The sequence below is a fragment of the Enhydra lutris genome, unplaced genomic scaffold (genome assembly GCF_002288905.1).
Source record: "Enhydra lutris kenyoni isolate GAN:26980312 unplaced genomic scaffold, ASM228890v2 scaffoldscaffold2, whole genome shotgun sequence".
NCBI lineage: Eukaryota > Metazoa > Chordata > Mammalia > Carnivora > Mustelidae > Enhydra > Enhydra lutris.
In genome coordinates this window covers 77,029,350-77,043,703 of record NW_019154086.1, presented here as the reverse complement: position 1 = coordinate 77,043,703, position 14,354 = coordinate 77,029,350, and the positions used below count along the sequence as shown (strand labels likewise).

The following is a 14,354-nucleotide window of genomic DNA, read 5'->3' as shown; positions in this document are numbered from 1 at the left end:
AGTTTTCTAAAATCATTCTGTTTATGCCATTCTTGACACTCATAATCTGACCTGTGGTATAGCTACCAATCAGCTTGGTTTATCTATCATTGTAGTCTATTGGGGGTGTGTATCTGTCCAGCTTTTTGTTCCTTGCACCATTCAACAAGATGCTTTATTCAAATAGTATATTTTTAATTTATTTAGGTAAGGTGTCCAGCAATGGTTTGCTTATAGGCAGGATTTTAATAGAAAATTTTTATTGTACAAACTTCAGAATTAATTATGGAATAGGTTTAAGCTTCTTAAGTGTGAAATTACAAATAGCATCAGAAATAATTGTATAACTTTAAAAAATAATGAGCATATGAATTCCATGTAGCATGTTGTAGAATATAGTAATTTATTTTAGAAGTAAGATACACAAAAAACAAAAATAAACATTATGTTTGTTTTCCAAAGAATAAGAATTTAGCCATCTTCTGACTATCAGAGGAGGAGCACAGAGAATTTTAAATGTATAGAAGCCTGGCGCATCCTTGTTTTTAGCAGAAATACTGTTTACATGTAGAATATATTCAGCTATAAAAGATTAAATTATTGATAAGACTCTAGATTTAAACTCTACTGAAGAGAAGAGTGTAGCCATTGAGATATAATGGCAAAGAGTATGTTTATCTTTATCTTTTAAGAGGGAAATATAAAAAATCATTTTTCAACCATGACTTAATTATGGGTAGTTTGGATGCAGAACATGAAGACATTGTTACATCTATCTTTGTTATAGTCAACTTTCAGAAATGATGGTGGTTAAAGAGTACTTGGGCTCCAACAACATTAATGGTATATTTCCTGTAGTAAATGTGAAGGCTTTTCCAGTTTCCTTATACTGTATTTGATTCTTCTCAAAGGGCTTTTTTCCCCCCTAATATGGCCCAATATTTATTTCTAAAATGTTTATCATTAATTAACTTTTTCAGCTGCCTGGGTTTTCATTTCCTCTAATACAAAATAGCATATGTAAAGTTTAAATATATGTGTGCGTGTGTGTGCATTTTTTTGTAATATATTCTTTACAACATGCAAGAGGTTCATGTTTATTTAAAGTATATTGGGTGGTCACATGGAATACTCTATAATATTTAAAGGATTCACTTGATTTTTCACTTTCCGTGATAAGAAAATATATAGCCATTGAAATGTTTTATATGCACTTACATAAAGTATAAAAATAATATAAAAAGCTTGTCTTTCTTCTAAAGAAGATATTCCACAGTTATAAAAGTGAAATATCATATAATGAATTCAGTTAAAATTTATTTTTATATAACATAAATTGTAAATCATCTGATATTGACTTTATTAATAAAATCCCAGTATTATAGCTTCATTTAGATTGAGGGAGCTAATTATCTGCATTGCTGCAGGACAAAGAATTGTACCACAATTCATTTTTCTGATATTTAATATACATTTATTCTGTTTTCCATTGGTATTTTACTAGCAAAATATAAAATTTTGAAGATTGAATTTATATTAAAAGTGCTTTTTAATTTTCTAAAAAAATTTTAAGATAAATACTCGGCATAGTGATGGATCTATCATAATGTTAATTTATATACAATTTATTAATAAATGACTTTTTAAAATTCTATGATCTGACCCACTGTGAGAGGATTCCTATAACGGCACTGGGAAGAAAAGCATAACAATAAGATTCATAGAATCATGGAGAAGAAAAACCTATGGTCTGTTGTTGGCCTGTAGCAAATCTAAAAACAGAGTTCAAGAAAACACAAGAAAGGAATCTGGGAAGAAGAATCTATTTTATCTTTTTTGTATGACCTGTGGCTCACTCCTGTTATGCCCAAAGAACTGTTGAAAATTCTGTATTTCTGATCTTCACCTAGACATTGAAACTTACCCAGAATCCTTATTTTGAGAAACACTAGAGTAAACAGAACCTAATCCTTTAAAATTTTATTTTATTTTATTTTTATTAATAGAAAAAACGTGTTTACTTAGAAGCATTCAAAATGTTAACAAAACAGCTGCAACTTTTTTTTGCAGACTGGGATTCGGGTAACAGAACAACAATTATTTTGCATAAGCCGCATCAGAGACAAGTGAAGATGGAAAAGCTGCCATCCCCACATCCGACTAATTTGTGCTGTGCACCAACAAGAACTTGTTTTACGTTTCCATGCCAATGCACCACCCCGCACTGTCCCAGGCAAGCTGAGTGGTGGCTGAAAACCCCCCAGGACAAGGCTCTCTAAAGACACATTCCATAGTGTGTTAACTATACAGAAAAGACACTGTATGGCTTAAAACAAATCTTACACAGCTTACATTTCTTTTCTTTAAAAAAAGGAGTGAGTTGTGCGCAGTGGGGTTGAATGTTTTATAGACAAGAGAACAAAAACTGCCCTAGGGCCAACCTATTCATCGTTTTCGTCTTCTTTATCTTCCTTCTTCATCCTCTTCATCATCCTTGTCTTCCTCCTCTTCCTTCCTTTTTCTGCCTTTTTTATTTTTCAGCCTTGACAACTGCCTTCTATGCCACATCAGGCTTTCCTTCAGCTCGGCCTGCAGCAATATCATATTTTCCCTTCGGCCTCGCAGCCTTCATTTCGTGCGGCTGCCTGTCATAGGCACATGGTACTGCGTGTCTTTCCGGTTTCTTTGCAACATCGCCAATGGACAGGCGGGGATGTTCCCCTTGGATTTGGGGGCGATTCTCAGAAGAAAACAAGAAAAAACCCGAAGGCGGCCTCGTGGGTGCAGTGGGATTCTAGAACTTCTTTCTTGCACCCCTTCAGGAGGAATATAGGTTTTCATTTCTGTTCCAGAACGGGCCTTGTCTGCCTTTGTCATGTCTTCAAGTTTTCCTTTCTCTTCAGCAGACGTGGTCTTCCACCCCTTGGAGCATTCCTTAGAACACTCAGAGAGGTTCACTGAAGCATCTGGGTGCTTCTTGTGCTCCTCTCAGCAAGTTTGCACAAACAGTGCATATGGTGACATTTTGCCACTTGGCTTCTTAGTATTTCCATTGCCCAAGTTTAATTATTTTCCTCAGTGAGGCACAGAGTCGCCCAGGGCACGTCCTGCTCGCACTTGCCAGGCACAGTCTCTATGGAGCTCAGTGTACTGTGCAGACTGAGAGCAGGAGCCAGACACAGCCTCAAAACATTTTATTATTTTTTAAAATTATTTATTTATTTTTAAGATTCTGTTTATTTGAGAGAGACACAGAGTGAGCAAGAGATAGAATACAAGCAGGGAGAGTGGCATAGGGAGGGAGAAGCAGACTCCTCACTGAACTAGGAGCCCAAGGAGCGGCAGGGTCCAGGACCCCAGGGTCATGACCTGAGCTGAATACAGATGCCCAACTGACTGAGCCATCCAGGCATCCCCAGAACATTTTATTTTAAAGGAACAGAAACATAACCCACAGCTGTTATGATTTTACAAGAGCCAAGAAGTCAGATCTTTAGAAGTAAGGGGTTGTAATTGCTTTTATTAAATAAAGGCTACATTTTTATCATGTAAATGTTTATTTTGAGGCTATTTCATTAAGGTAGTAAATAAAATTTGCAGTCAACTGAATGCTTTTTAAAATATATATTATTACTTTCATTATAAATAGGTTTAATGGCAGAGTTTCTAGTATCTATGCATTCTGTGTAGTTACTTATTGCTGCATAGTAAGGTATCCCAAAATACTGACTTTCTTACGCAGTTTCTGAGGGTCAGTGGTCTGGGAGCAGGTTTGCTGGCTGGTTTTGGCTCAGGGACTCACACGATTGCACATGCTCTAGTCATCTCAAGGCTCAAGTGGTGCTTCCAAGCTTATTCATATGGTTGACGAGAGGTTTCAGTTGGTCATAGGCCTAAGATCCTCACTGGTATTTGGCTGGAAGCTTCAATTCCTGATCATGAAGACTTTGCTCAGGGCTGCCTACAAATGTAGCAGCTCACTTCTCCCAGAGCTAAGAGAGGAAGAATGAATGAGTATGTGTGAGACGGGAGCCATTGTCTTTATAAGTTAATATAGGAAATGACACACTTTCACCTCAGCTATATGCTACTAGTCACACAGCACAACTCTGGTACAGTCTGGATGTTTCCATGAAGATGTGAATACTAGACAGTGGAAATCACTTGGAGGCATTTTGGGGCCTGCTTAGCATGTTCTGTTTCTTTTTATGTTTACTTCTTAGAAACATAAAATCAGCTTTTGTGATTTTTCATAGAGAAGGTTTAATAGTTTGATAATATATACTTCCTTTATTTTTTAAAGTCTTTTATCATTGCATTACATTTTTATATTATGCTATATATACATACCTATATATGTGTGTGTGTGTATATAGAGAGACAGAGAGAGAGAGAGATGTAATTTTATGAAGCTTTATAGCATCTTACTTAAACCAGAAAATATATTTGGCAGTTAGTTTCTATGGTTGAACTATGCATTGGAAATCCATGGCACTGTTGAAAACTAAGTTGACAAGTTATAATTTACTAAAATTTTATTTCCTTATTTTTTTGCTAGCTGAATACTTACTAACCATCATATGATACTTCCTCAGAATGAATTTGCTTCATGATTATCTAACTCTATGCAAGTTTTAACTGCATTCCAATCAGCCCCATATATACTCTCAAGCATATATATTTAGACACTTTGGCATTTCAATTATTTCTAAAACAGTACCTTACCTTGAATGCTCTTCTGTATAAATGAACTTTTTTTTTGAGAGTAAGATATTATACTAAGCACTTGAGGAATACAAAGATGATCATTATAATGCCTGTCCACAAGAAACTTTTAACTTCTTAGGGAAAAACAAATTCATGGGAAGATTCTATTATTTGGTTGAAGTAACATACATCATAAAGGAAGTAAGTGCAAAGAAAGTGCTTTGTGAGTTCAAGGAAGAAGTTTTTCAAATGTCCTTTGGCAAGGAGAGGAAAAAATTATGCATTCAAGCTGCTTTGAGCTAGGTCTTACAGGATGATTAAGGTTTCCAAAGGAATGAACTAAAATGGAATTTCCCAGGTGGAGAGTGTAGACCCAGCAGGAGTGGGAAGGTCTAGAGCATATTTGGGGAATGCACAATTATCTTGCTTGACTGAAACTTACCAAGTAGATATGATATGATTACAAAGGGATCTCTGAGGGGTGTCCAGGTGGCTCAGTTGGTTAAGCATCTGCCTTTGGCTCAGGTCATGATCTCAGGGTCCTGGAATGAGCCTGGCATTGGGCTCCCTGTTCAGCAGAGAGTCTGCTTCTCCCTCTCTCTCTTCCCCTCCCCTCCCTGGTGTTTGCTTTCTCTCAAATAAATAAATAAAATCTTAAACACACACACACACACACACACACACACACACACACACACACAACAAAAGCATCTCTGAGAGTATTGGGAATGATTTTAAACACTAGTTTGAGAGGTTAATTCTTAATTTGGGAGGAACAGAGATAAATTTCAATCAAGAAAGGCAGGAGCAGAGATGTGCTTAGATTAATCTAGGAGCGAGTACCTGAATGGATTACAATAGGGAAAGATGGGTGAAAATTCCTGAGGCAAAAAAAGAAGTCCAGAAGGATATAAAGTAACTGTCAGTAGACCAGATTTTCTCCTATGCTATAAGCATATTACAATGAGGGCCTAACTTCTGGGAAGAAGGAAGCTGAAGTGAGAAATATATGGAGACACTAATTACATGAATAAACGTGTTTTTTAATATGCAAAGAAAAGTAAATATACACATATATATTTTTTCCAAATATGACCAAACAATTGGGACAATTGGAAAAGAGAGAACTAAGGAGAGAACCTGGATTATAATATGTAATTATGAAGTTGAATTTTAGTCCAACAGATGCAGAATTTGATATATTTGCACATTTTAAACACAAGTAAACACCTGTCAATCTGTATTTCAAGAAAAACTTGGAACTAGAACCAAAGACTACAGTTTTGAGCAGAGGTAAAATTAGGGTAAGTACTGGCTCACCTGAGAGGCTCAGTGGGTTAAGGCTCTGCCTTCAGCTCAGGTCATGATCTCAGGGTCCTGGGATCAAGCCCCACATCGGGCTCTCTGCTCAGCAGGGAGCCTGCTTCCCCCTCTATCTCTGCCTGCCTCTCTGCTTACTTGTGATCTCTCTCTCTCTCTTTCTGTCAAATAAATAAGAAAATCTTCAAAAAAAATTAGGGTAAGTAGTATTATAAATAGGGAAGACACTTGAGTGGAAAGGCAATATAGTGTGAGGAGGTAAGTTCAATGACTTATCATGAGGATGGGACAACAAATGAGATCCACCAAATAGTGAGATGGAGCATCAAAGAAATATTTTTTTTTTTAAATGATATACCTAAAATTTAAAGCATTTGAAGGAGCAGGCAATTAGCAACTTGTGATGCTACAGAGAATTTTTGAAGGTGGACAAATTAAAAAAGAAAGACATTACATCTAATTATCTGAAAGCACTTTGTAAAGAAATAATGAAAGAAAATGAATATGTACGTGTTCTCACTGTAGTCATTGCTTTGCATTATGTGTGTGTGTTTATTTGTATACAGATATAAATATATTTGTGCATGTGTGTGTGTGTGTATATATATGTAAGTGCCATTATAGAATAAGGAAAGGAAACAGCTTATGGAAGAACATGGAGTTTGGTATGAGAAGTGATGAGTTTATTCTTAGATGTGGTATTTAACTTTGTGTAATGAGAGGAAAATACATGACAATTCTAAGTCCTATTTTAATTGTCTAAAATGGAGGAAATGATACTACCTGTCCATTAAGCCTATTGAGAGCAGTAAATATACTTATGGATAATTTGAAGTTTCTAGGGTGACCTAACTTAGAACAGTGTATTATTAATGAAGAATGGCCCTTACATATCTCCTGTGTGTGCCATCTCTTATGGCAAGAACAAGTGGCAAATAACATTCACTTCCAATATTATTTAATAACCATAAGTTACATCTTCTAATAAGGGTTCACTCACTGATAAAACAAACAACTCCCAAATCTCAATGATTTAACATAATGAAGCTCAGTGCTTGCTTCACAGTTTGATAAGGTTCGTAAAACCCTCCTCCACACAGTAATTCAGGACCCTAGCCTGTCCCTGTCTTGTGGATCAGTGATCTTTTAGGTTTAAGATCACTGTGTCTGTTGTTACCTGCCAGTGATAAAAAGGAAAGACCATTGGGAAGGTGCGTTGGATACTTAAGTGCCTGGCTCAGAAATACACACGTTATTCCATTGGCTAGAACTAGTCACATGGACCAGTGTAGCTACAAAGGCACTAGGAAGGGTAGTTTCTGGCTAAAATATGGTTAAGGACAAGGAAGATGAAACTTAGATGGTCAGTATAGAGGGACCAACCCTTCTGGTTTGCCCAAAAGTTTCCCAGTGTTAACACTGAAAGCTCTGCATCCTGGGAATGCCCTCAGTCCTGAGCAAACCAGGACAGTTGGCTGTTCTAGCACCATCAACAATCAATGTCAGAAGCTTCAATAATATGCCTTACTAATATAAACTTAAATTTTATAGTGGAGAAACAAGAAAAGCAATTAAGAACTTCAGGATATTATCTAGGCATTATTCCCCTCTAGCCCAGGGAATAAGTAGAACAGAAGCCACTGTTCTAATCAACTTCACTAACTGAAGGCCAACAATGTGCCAAGCAAAGTCTGTTATTGCTAAGAGATGAGACCTGTAAAGTGAACAAAATACTCCATTTACAGTGTGGAGCTTGAGGCTCAGAAGGGTTAACTTACCAGTCTAAAATTCATTCTAGTAAGATTCTAAAAGAGCTGTAAGTGCCAAGTTTCTTTCTTTTCCTTCAGGTCACCTGTCTTAGCAGATAATACAAACACACACATACACACACGCATACACACACATATATTATGTATATTTGAAATGATATGAACTCCTAATAATACTGTTTAAATTGTGTACAGATGTAATCATTTCCCAAATAGAGATAACATAGTTAATTAACCACTGAGGTTTGAAATACAATTTATTTTCTAGGATAGTTCATTTTTTTTTCTTCTGTTAATAATAGATTGGAGGTGGGTTTAATATAAATTAATATATAATATAAAAACTGATGTGTTTAGGACTAACATTAAACTAAGTAATTGATGCTTTAAAATATCAAGATTGTTATGGCAATCAGATCCTACTTATGTTACCTGGTGGTTTTAGTAAGAGATATTTTGAGTTCCTATTGAAAAGAGTAGATGCCATCCAGTATAGCTCTTTAATAAAGTTTAGATATTTTTTTAGTGACATTTGCTATAAAATTAGAAAAGAAATTCTTTGGCTGCTTAGATCAGAGTTTCCAAACAGTAATTATTGAACAATTTAAAAATCAAGATAGGTACCCAAACATCAGCAACAAGTCATGAGGTATAATGAATACATCGATCAAATTTGGAGTAAAATGGTATTATGCATACATTCATATATGTAATAAACGATTTCAATTTATTAGTCATTTATACTTTACAAATGAATGAAACAGAAGTATAAAAAATCTGACTAATAATAAAAATACAAAGTAATGAAAATAATGAGAAATATCTTTCATTTGGCCTTTTTGTTTATAATAGCTTAAAATCACTTAAAATGCCTCTATCACATCTTAAACTAATATTAAGCATGAGGTTGACAAATCAAGTAGAGCATCATGTGTATGTACATGTGTGTATGCAAATATAATGTATATGTGTGTATATATGTTCAAATGCATTTTATTGTCATTGCAGCATAATATAAAATTCTATTTCTATAGTGATTTTGTAGCAGATGGGAAAATTAAAACTGTACATTTTGGGTACTTCCCAGATCATTCAAGAATTCATCTTGTATAGTTTTTTTTTTAATTTCTTTAGAAACAAAGCTGCTTATATCATCTTCACAGTGAAATAGTCCAAATTTTGTTTTTTTCTGTTTCTATTATACTTTGAAAAGCATTGGATTTTACTTTTCGTTTTCAACATGGATTGCCAGTTTGTTGGTAAATGCTTCAGATACATCAATGATCAAAAGTAACGAGTTAGTGCATTGGGTGATTTTGCAGGCCACATCTTGGAATTTATCAAGAATGGAACCATTTCTGAAAAGGATAAACATTATGGAATAAGCCTAGCTTTAGAAATATGAATAAACTTTTATCCCTTCTTGTATTTAAAATACGCTATGGAGGAAAATATTGCTAGCACTTCTTTATGTCGTGTTTGTGAAGCACCTATTATGATCTCACAGAACTCAGTTTGGAAATTGCTTGTGGAATTACGTTGTCTCAATAGAGACGTAACACCCCTATCTCTTCCCCCATGTCTTCCCGTGCAGTGACTAATGCATTCTAACATACATACCATTCCAATAAAAATCCTGTGTATTTCTGTCAATGTCGCTAAACTACTAACAGAGGGAACAAAATGATATAAGAACAGAATGGCTTAAACACCACGGGTTTATAGAAGTTATTGGATAAAAAGGAGGTGGGGAGGGCTGCCCAACATGACAGCCTCAGAAATAACGCCAGAATAACATTGTCTTCTATATTTGTTCAATGGAACCCCCTTGAGAGCACTCAGCTTTCCTATAGTCCCAAATGCAAATGTTCTAAGCATCTTTGGCCTTTAACACATATTTTACCTTGATTATTCATGTTTATATTTACAACGTGGGTATACATTATGCTTGTAACTTCAGGGCCTATGGTGACTGTAGTATAGTCCTGCTTTGTAGAGCAGCATGGGGAGTGGTCCTCTTTGGGTCTTTCTTATTTACCTAGTAGTCTTTATTCAAGAGCAAAGGTAGAGATTCTGCTACTTCAGAGAAGAGTTTTGTTATTTACTTCTCAAACTCTACCAATAAATTGCTTTTACACGTCATCTTTACTAAAATCTTGACCTGAAATTATTTCCAAATCACTCGTTCTCTCTCTTCTGACATTGCATGTTGTGTGTACCCCTATTAGAACTGTTGCCACACAACACTGAAATTCTAATGTGCTTTTGTCTCACTGTTCTTTGAATTCTGTTAAGGCAGATGTCATGTCTTATCTACTGATGTATATTCATCTATATCTACATCATGTAATAGAGACACAATAAATACCTGTTGAAAAAATGAATACACTAACAAAAGAATTGACTTCATTTAGTTTTATCTTAGTCCTAAATACACTGCACCATTAAGACTCCTGAAGTGTTATTTTAGACTCCCTTATGTTATTATATTGTATGGAACTTATTTGAATCCCACATTTCTTCAAATATCTGTTATAGAAATCATCCTTGCAGTTATGCTTTAAATTACCTATTTATAAGATTAGTGTGTTAGTCTATATGAAACAGCAAAGCCCATTCAATTGCCTAAATGCTTTCACAATAATTCATAACACAAAACTAGTGTTTCTACTAAAAAAGACTTTTGAACTAAGTGCCATTAATTTGGAAGAGAATCCCAGAATTGTTTGATTTTAAAATGGACTCAGATCAGATTCTAGAAACAGTGATACTGAAGATTTAACTTAGTGTTGTTGCTCTTGTGGTTTTCTTATTTGTTATTTACATATTTATTTATTTATTTATTTAATCCTGTTGTAGCTAGGAAACTATACTATTTGTGCTTATTCCCTCAGTAGGATTGGGTTGTGGGGTATTTTTTCCTTTAATGTGTCTGCTATTTTATCAAACATGCTTTTTATTTGAAATTTCTCAGGCAGTTTTTCTCTTTCTTCTCTTCCTGAAACAGGGTTGTATAGATTGCACCAATTTTATGCTGTGGGGTTTTTTTTTTTTTGGTTTGTTTTTTTGTTTTTTTTTTTTACTGCCCTATCAGTTTTCCCAGTAGGTTTATTACTAGTTGTATAGATTGGATTTCTTGTTTCATGAGTCCAGAAGGAAAAGATCTCAGCTCTATCTCTCTACTTGAAATGGATTTTTTAAAAATTCAAACCATCATTTCATTCAAACAAAGAATATAAAGCATCTATTACTATTTAGAATAATAACTGTTATAGCCTCAAACACTAGAAGTGGCATAGATTCATATTTTAACATAGAATAAGTGTCAGTCCCTCCTAAATAAAATACACATGTGAATAGTATTCCTTGCTCTTTTGATTATTGATTTTTTTATTATTGATTTTTATCATCATTTTTTTCTTAATTTAGTGTTCTATATTTTAAAATTAGATGCTTGAAATAGTTGACTTCTATTTCATTGTACTTATTTTTCTATGTGCTTAAAAATATCTTCATGGTCCAGAATAGATAATTTATTATTCAAATTAATCAATGAGAATTTGGAATTTTCTCCTCTAATTAGATAATTCACACATAGTGATATTTTCATTAGTTTCCTCATATGATTTTCAAATGGGAAATAAATTAATTTGTCTTATTTTTGGGGGGGCTAAATATGAAGTTACCAAAAATACATTCACTTTCACCAACTACAGCACCTTTCAAACTTTAGTGATTCAAAAGTACAGAACTGAAGTGTTCCATTGATACAATGAGTAAACACATTTTTGTCTTCTGATATGAGAGCTATAAATATCTTACAAATTATATGTCATCAAAGGAAAAATGCAAATAACAGTAACCATCATTTAATGACAACACTGGGAGCACATTGTCCTGTTCCTTCTTTCAATTCATCTTCAGGTAGATTCTTTGTAGTGAGTCATATTACTCTAACAATTTTACAGACTTGGAAAAGAGAATCTTGGAGAATTTAAGCTCAGTTGTTCAAAATAACATAGTTAGTCTAGGAGTCAGCATTCAAAATCTAGGCCTGTCTAGTTCTAGAGCCTGCCCCCAAACCATTATTCTTTATTGCCTCTGCAATGACTGTTATTAAGTTCTTATAACTTCTGATGGTGCATAGGGTGACTATGGCTTATATGCAAATATTCCACTTTACCATCTGATCAAAACTAAATTGATATTATACCCTAATCCGCATAACAAAATATATAAACCAATTTATAAAACCATTTGTGAGATATTGATAAGTCTATAGTTTGTTATAATGAGGGACACTGTTAAGTAGTGTAGTTTTTTTTCTTTTTTAACTGTTTACTGACACGGAGAGTTATGAATGGAAATACATAAACTAATCCATTGTTTTAAAAACACTAAAAATTTAAACAATGAAGTAAATGAAGGAATTTCTGAATTCCCATGCACATAGATATTTATGTGAGATGTTGATGAGTCTATAGTTGGTTATAATGAGGGACACTGTTACAATAGTGTAGTTTTTTTTCTTTTTTAACTGTTTACTGACACAGAGAGTTATGAATGGAAATACATAAACTAATCCATTGTTTTAAAAACACTAAAAATTTAAACAATGAAGTAAATGAAGGAATTTCTGATGCACATAGATATTTATGCACATAGATATTTATGTGATTCTGAAAGGATATATTGGTTAATATGTGATATGTAATAATAGGCGTATTCAAAAAGCATATAAATATTCAGGGAAATATTAAATCCAATGATTGAGTTAAGGCATGACTATGTTTTGGTTGAAGTTTTCTTTTTGTTTGTTGTGTCATTAAATATAAATCTAGATAAGTATCATTCAGCCTTGAAACAATATATTTAAGCCAGGTTTGTCTATAACTAATTAAAATGAACTTACTCTTTGTCGGTTGAGACTGAAAGAAATATACCACTTAACATTCCTTATTCAGTTCAACTTTTTGAGAGCGCAAAAATTCAGTGATCTGTAAAACCAAGAGGTAATTTTGTCCAAGCAAAACAAGGTTCTCTTATGTTTTCATTGTGTCAGTTAAAATTATTTTTGGTTATGTTATTTGGAATATAACTTCTGACTATGTTCTTAAGGTTCTTGCCAGGTTAACTGAGGTCATGTGAATGTACAAATAATCAAAAAAACTTGCTTATTCAAATGTCAAAATGATGGAAAGTTTGAACATACACTTTAAGAATAGATTCATCCAAGAGTGCCTGGATGGCTCAGTTGGTTAAGTGTATGGCTCTTGATTTTGGCTCAGGTCGTGATCTCAGGGTTGTGAGAAAGCCCTGTGTTGAGCTCTGTGGGGGCACAGGGCCAACTTGGGATTCTCTCTCTCATAAATAAATAAGTAAATAAATAAATAAATAAACAAACAAATAAAATGTTAAAAAAAAGAAAAAATGGATTAGTTCAAGTTCAAAGATGTCATATTCTTCACTTTCTAGGGTCATTTATTCTCTTTTCAAGTAAACTTTAGGAAATTTTGTCCATTTTTCAACAAAATATAGCTGACTTAATAAGATTTATTACTCCAATCTGACAACTTGCGCTTGCTAGATTTTTCTCTAGTCATTGACCATTCATATGTCCTCTCCTACTTGTCAATGAATATTCACAAACATTGAACAATGCAGTTAATAATATCAAAGTGAATGTAGTGGTGCAATTGAGTTTAATCATGTTATTATCATGTATTATTATACATGCTAGTTCCCCTGGTTCTCAAAACATATCTATGGAATAAGCATTGTAGGTTATTTCTTTAAGTTTGCTGAAATGATAAGATGGAACTCATATTAAAGTTGTGTTTTCACTATATTATGTTTCATAAAACACAATACTTCTACAATTCCAGAGATGGCAGAAAGTTTTTGGATCATTGATCTAAACTCTTCTTTAATGGAGGAGAAGAATTAGGTCCATAAAAGCGTAGTGACTTACTTCAAGGTATAAAGGTTTTGTGGCTTCCAATCTTGTCTACCTTCTTCTCACCTTGCCAACACATTATTCAAAGTTAGTGTTCAAGGACTTTGTGGTCAGGCCAGTAAATGACAAAACACTAAATATATGGCAGATCTAACTCAGTTTGTGTGAGTCTCAGATTTGGAGAAGTAATAAGAGTAAATATTTTCTTTCAAAAGAACTTATATTATTTTCAAGAGTAAGATTTCATAGCACAGATTAAGATTTCTTTGGGAATTTTGTTTTGATTTCCAAAATATTTTTGTCATTTTGCACTGATGTTCAACATATAAATTGGAGATCACATGTTGTTTCATTTATATGGACAAATTAGTTACTTAATAAGGCACTGTGAAGCCAGTTGCTAAAATAGATATAAAATGATGATTGTTTTATTTTTAAAAAATTAAAATATTTTGCAATTATATTTATATGGAAATAATAGTATAGTTTTCAATCTGATTAAGAAATATTTCTAATAAGGCTAAATAAAGCATTTCCAATTATTTAATTTTTCATTTAATTTGATAGTTTATGAAACATTGAGATTAATCCTCCTTGTAGTTTTGTATTTTCTCCAAATTATG

At 33.6% G+C, this 14,354-nt stretch overlaps 1 protein-coding gene and 1 pseudogene across 1 annotated transcript in view; one reads left to right on the top strand and one right to left on the bottom strand.

Annotated features, from left to right (window-relative positions):
- LOC111148594 (cell adhesion molecule 2) overlaps positions 1-14,354 on the top strand; it is a 1,205,598-nt gene that overhangs the window by 52,769 nt on the left and 1,138,475 nt on the right. The window lies entirely within an intron of this gene.
- LOC111149072 lies at positions 2,421-3,045 on the bottom strand (annotated as a pseudogene).